The sequence below is a fragment of the Ovis canadensis genome, chromosome X (assembly GCF_042477335.2).
Source record: "Ovis canadensis isolate MfBH-ARS-UI-01 breed Bighorn chromosome X, ARS-UI_OviCan_v2, whole genome shotgun sequence".
NCBI lineage: Eukaryota > Metazoa > Chordata > Mammalia > Artiodactyla > Bovidae > Ovis > Ovis canadensis.
This window is the reverse complement of record NC_091727.1, coordinates 23,480,355-23,486,174: the sequence shown is the minus strand read 5'-3', so window position 1 is coordinate 23,486,174 and position 5,820 is coordinate 23,480,355.

Genomic DNA, 5,820 nt, shown 5'->3' with positions numbered 1-5,820 from the left:
AGAAAAATGTATTATTAGGAATAAAGATAGTAACTACATGATGATAATAGATTCAATTCATCAGGAAGTGACACAGTTTCTGAAGTTATGCTGCTGCTGCTGCTGTTGCTGCTGCTGCTGCTGCTAAGTCGCTTCAGTCGTGTCTGACTCTGTGAAACCCCATAGGCAGCAGCCCACCAGGCTCCCCCGTCCCTGGGATTCTCCAGGCAAGAACACTGGAGTGGGTTGCCATTTCCTTCTCCAACGCATGAAAGTGAAAAGTGAAAGTGAAGTCGCTCAGCCGTGTCCAACTCTTAGCGACCCCATGGACTGCAGCTTATCAGGCTCCTCCATCCATGTGATTTTCCAGGCAAGAGTACTGGAGTGGGGTGCCATTGCCTTCTCCATCTGAAGTTATATACATACCTAATGATATCTTCTGGAGAGTCCTAGGTGGCTTGCTGGTAAAGAATCCAGCTGCCAGTGCAGGAGACACAGGAGATGCAGGTTCGATCCCTGGGTCAGGAAGATCCCTGGAGAAGGAAATTGCAACCCAGTTCAGTATTCTTGTCAGGGAAAATTCTGTGGACAAAGGAGCCTGGCGGGCTACACTCCATGGGGTCACAAAGAATCAGACATAACAGAGCAACTGAGCATGCACACAAGCAAATAAAGTTCACAGACTTATGAGGAAAAACCAGCAAGTCTACCACCATCATAGGCTATAACATGTTTCTCAGTAACTGACATCATACAGAACAGAAATTAGTAGCACAGTATAGAGAATATAAATAAATTAACAAGCTTGATCAAAACGACATGTATAGAATGTTGTACCTATCTATAGAGAATGTACATTTTTCTTCAGAATACAAATAAGACCTATAAAAACTGATCATATACTTGGTTATAAAGGCAGTCTCAACAGGTTTCCCAGAATCAGTATCATACAAATCATGTTTTCTGATTACAGTGCAATTGAGTTAAAAATAGCAGAAAGATAACCAAATGGAAGAATACCATGTATGAAGATGTTCACTCTAGTGTTAATTGCCTACAATAGTGAAAATTAGAATCAGTGAAATATGCAATGATATGAGTATGATTAAGTAAATTATCTTATTCATATCATTCCAACAACACAAGAGAAGACTCTACATATGGACATCACCAGATGGTCAACACCGAAATCAGTTTGATTATATTCTTTGCAGCCAAAGATGGAGAAGCTCTATACAGTCAACAAAAACAAGACCAGGAGCTGACTGTGGCTCAGATCATGAACTCCTTATTGCCAAATTCAGACTGAAATTGAAGAAAGTAGGGAAAACCACAAGACCATTCAGGTATGACCTAAATCAAATCCCTTATGATTATACAATGGAAGCGAGAAATAGATTTAAGGGACTAGATCTGATAGATAAGAGTGCCTGATGAACTATGGATGGAGGTTCACAACATTGTACAGGAGACAGGGAGCAAGACCATCCTCATGGGAAAGAAATGCAAAAAAGCAAAATGGCTGTCTGGGGAGGCCTTACAAATAGCTGTGAAAAGAAGAGAAGTGAAAAGCAAAGGAGAAAAGGAAAGATATACCCATTTGAATGCAGAGTTCCAAAGAATAGCAAGGAGAGATAAGAAAGCCGTCCTCAGCGATCAGTGCAAAGAAACAGAGGAAAACAACAGAATGGGAAAGACTAGAGATCTCTTCAAGAAAATTAGAGATACCAAGGGAACATTTCATGCAAAGATGGGCTCGATAAAGGACAGAAATCATATGGACCTAACAGAAGCAGAAGATATTAAGAAGAGGTGGCAAGAATACACGGAAGAACTATACAAAAAAGATCTTCACGACCAAGATAATCATGATTGTGTGATCACTCCCCTAGAGCCAGACATCCTGGAATGTGAAGTCAAGTGGGCCTTAGAAAGCATCACTATGAACAAAGCTAGTGGAGGTGATGGAATTCCAGTGGAGCTATTTCAAATCCTGAAAGGTGATGCTGTGAAAGTGCTGCACTCAATATGCCAGCAAATTTGGAAAACTCAGCAGTGGCCACAGGACTGGAAAAGGTCAGTTTTCATTCCAATCCCAAAGAAAGGCAATGCCAAAGAATGCTCAAACTACTGCACAATTGCACTCATCTCACACACTAGTAAAGTAATGCTCAAAATTCTCCAAGCCAGGCTTCAGCAATACGTGAACTGTGAACTTCCAGATGTTCAGGCTGGTTTTAGAAAAGGCAGAGGAACCAGAGATCAAATTGCCAACATCTGCTGGATCATCGAAAATAGCAAGAGAGTTCCAAAAAAAAAACATCTACTTCTGCTTTATTGACTATGCCAAAGCCTTTGATTGTGTGGATCACAAAAAACTGTGGAAAATTCTGAAAGAGATGGGAATACCAGACCACCTGACCTGCCTCTTGAGAAACCTGTATGCAGGTCAGGAAGCAACAATTAGAACTGGCATGGAACAACAGACTGGTTCCAAATAGGAAAAGGAGTATGTCAAGGCTGTATATTGTCACCCTGCTTATTTAATTTCTATGCAGAGTACATCATGAGAAACGCTGGACTGGAAGAAGCACAAGCTGGAATCAAGATTGCTGGAAGAAATATCAATCACCTCAGATATGCAGATGACACCACCCTTATGGCAGAAAGTGAAGAGGAACTAAAAAGCCTCTTGATGAAAGTGAAAGAGGAGAGTGAAAAAGCTGGCTTAAAGCTCAACATTCAGAAAACAAAGATCATGGCATCTGATCCTATCACTTCATGGGAAATAGATGGGGAAACAGTGGAAACAGTGTCAGACTTCATTTTTTTGGGCTCCAAAATCACTGCAGATGGTGACTGCAGCCATGAAATTAAAAGACGTTTACTCCTTGGAAGAAAAGTTATGACCAACCTAGATAGCATATTGAAAAGCAGAGACGTTACTTTGCCAACAAAGGTCCATCTAGTCAAGGCTATGGTTTTTCCTGTGGTCATGTATGGATGTGAGAGTTGGACTGTGAAGAAAGCTGAGCGCCGAAGAATTGATGCATTTGAACTGTGGTGTTGGAGAAGACTGAGAGTCCCTTGGACTGCAAGGAGATCCAACCAGTCCATTCTGAAGGAGATCAGCCCTGGGATTTCTTTGGAGGGAATGATGCTGAAGCTGAAACTCCAGTACTTTGGCCACCTCATGCGAAGAGTTGACTCATTGGAAAAGACTCTGATGCTGGGAGGGATGGGGGGCAGGAGGAGAAGGGGACGACAGAGGATGAGATGGCTGGATGGCATCACTGACTCGATGGACTTGAGTCTGAGTGAACTCCGGGAGTTGGTGATGGACAGGGAGGCCTGGCGTGCTGTGATTCGTGGGGTCGGAAAGACACAACTGAGCGACTGAACTGAACTGAAGTAAATTATGCCTTATCAATCCAATGGGGTATCATGGGCCATTAAAAATTATTTTTAAAAAATAGACCATGCTTAAGATATAATATTAAGTGAATATTTTAGAATCTGTATGTTGTTTATGATTACAACCATGTGAAAATGTGTGCGTTTGGACAGACTGGAACAATATGAGCAAGTGAAAACAGTTGTTATAGTGATGAGATTATATGTAATGCTACTTTAAAATTTATTATTTTTATTATTGGCTGTGCAACTTGTGAGATTTTAGTTCCCCAACCAGGTATTGAACCCAGGCCTGTGGCAGTGAAAGTGCTGAGTCCTAACCACTGGACTACCAGGGAATTTCCAAAATTTTTTTATCTTTTATTTTTTGTGTTAGTTTCAGGTGTACAATAAAGTGATTTAGTTATCTATTATGGAGAAGGAAATGGCAACCCACTCCAGTATTCTTGCCTGGAAAATCCCATGGATGGAGTTGTCTGGCAGGCTACAGTCCACGAGGTGGCAAGGGGTCGGACACGACTGACTTGCACATTATCCATTATAGGTTGTTATAAGATATTGAATATAGTTCCTTGTGTTATACAGTAGGTCCTTGTTAGTTAAATATTTTATATATAGTAGTGTGTATATGTTAATCCCAAACTCCTATTTTAAAATAGACCACATTTAAAATAGGTTCTAAATTTTCACTTTATATGTTACTCATGATTGCAACTATGTGAAAATATGTGTGTATTTAGACAGATCAGGAAGCTATGAGTAAATGAAAACAGTCACTATATTATAGAGATGAGATTATATGTAATTCTACTTCTTAAAAATAATTTTATTTATTTACGGCTGTGTTGGGTCTCTTGCTGCCTGGGCTTTCTCTGGTTCCTGTGAGTGGTGGCTATTCTCTAGTTATGGTGCACGTGTTTCTCATTGTGGTGGCTTGTCCTGTTACTGAGCACAGGCTCTAGAGAATGTTGGCTCAGTAGTTGAGGCTTCTGGGCTCTAGAGTATAGCCTCGGTAGTTAGGGCATAAGGGCTTAGTTGCTCCATGGCATGTGGAATCTTCCTGGACCAGGGACTGAACTTGTGTCCCCTGCATTGGCAGGCGGATTCTTTCCCACTAAGCCACCAGGGAAGCCCTATAATTCTACTTTTAAAATAATTTTTTTGTGATGTGATTACATTGTGTGTTAGTCGCTCAGTCATGTCCAAATCTTCACAACCCCATGCACTGTAGCCAGCCAGGCTCTTCTCTGTACACGGAATTCTCCAGGCAAGAATACTGGAGTTGGTTGCCATTCTCTTCTCCAGTGGATCTTCCCAATGCAGGGATAGAACCCAGGTCTCCTGCATTGCAGGCAGATGCTTTACCATCTGAGCCACCAGGGAAGCCTGATTACATTGTTTAATGTAAGTTAAAAGAATCGATAGAAGACACTCTCAGTCTGGCAGCTGATGCTAGTTATGCCTTAATATCCATTATCCCTTTCTTTTATAACAGTAGAATCTTAGGTGGGTACATAACTGCTCCACATAGCCTCCCTTGTAGCTAGGCATTATGATGGGACAAAGTCATATCACAGCTAATAAAATATGAGAAATGGGTGCCGTTAAACATAAAGAATCTGTCCTTTGACTTTTTCCTTCATCTCGTTATCTGAAATGTTGCTGGTTTTGCTACTGCACATACTGTGAGTGGAATGGATCTGATATGCATTTGATTAGATGAGAGACTGCTTCCCAACTTAATGAATGGGAATATGTGTGACTCATGAGGACAAATTATGTCTTCTATTCAACCAGTGTCCAGTACAAGCTCTGAAAACAAGATTATCCATCCTATTTTTAGAAATCTAATGAGGATATATTAATATTGAAGTGTACACACATGTTAAATATATTCTAGTGGGAATTATATACATTTACTCCAATATTCTTTATCATTTAAGAGAATGTTTTAATAGAGAGTGAGATCCATTTATAGGCTGCTTTGCCTGAGTTAAATCAGGAATCAACCTTCACATTTTAAATATTAAGCAAAATCAAAAATTATATTTTTAAAGTACAATAAATAATGCACTTTGTTTAATTTCATAGCCTTAGGGAAGGTTTGATATAATCTAATAGCTTGGACCACCACAAGAATTCATTAATTGGTACTATATCAGGAATGAGAATTTATCAATTCAAAAGGAAATTGATAGATATTACTCAAAATAGTCTTTATACTTACAAACAAAGTACAACAGTGAAGCACATGCAGCATTCTGTCCCAGGTGTTTTCAATGCTCAATAATAATTATGTATGCTATGTCATGCCTTCTATAGCAACAAATTCATTATTATTTTTATTATAATTCAGAATGGGTCAATCACAAGCTGTTCTGTAAAAACAACATGCTATTAATAAGAAAAAAGACACTGGAGGCTGAC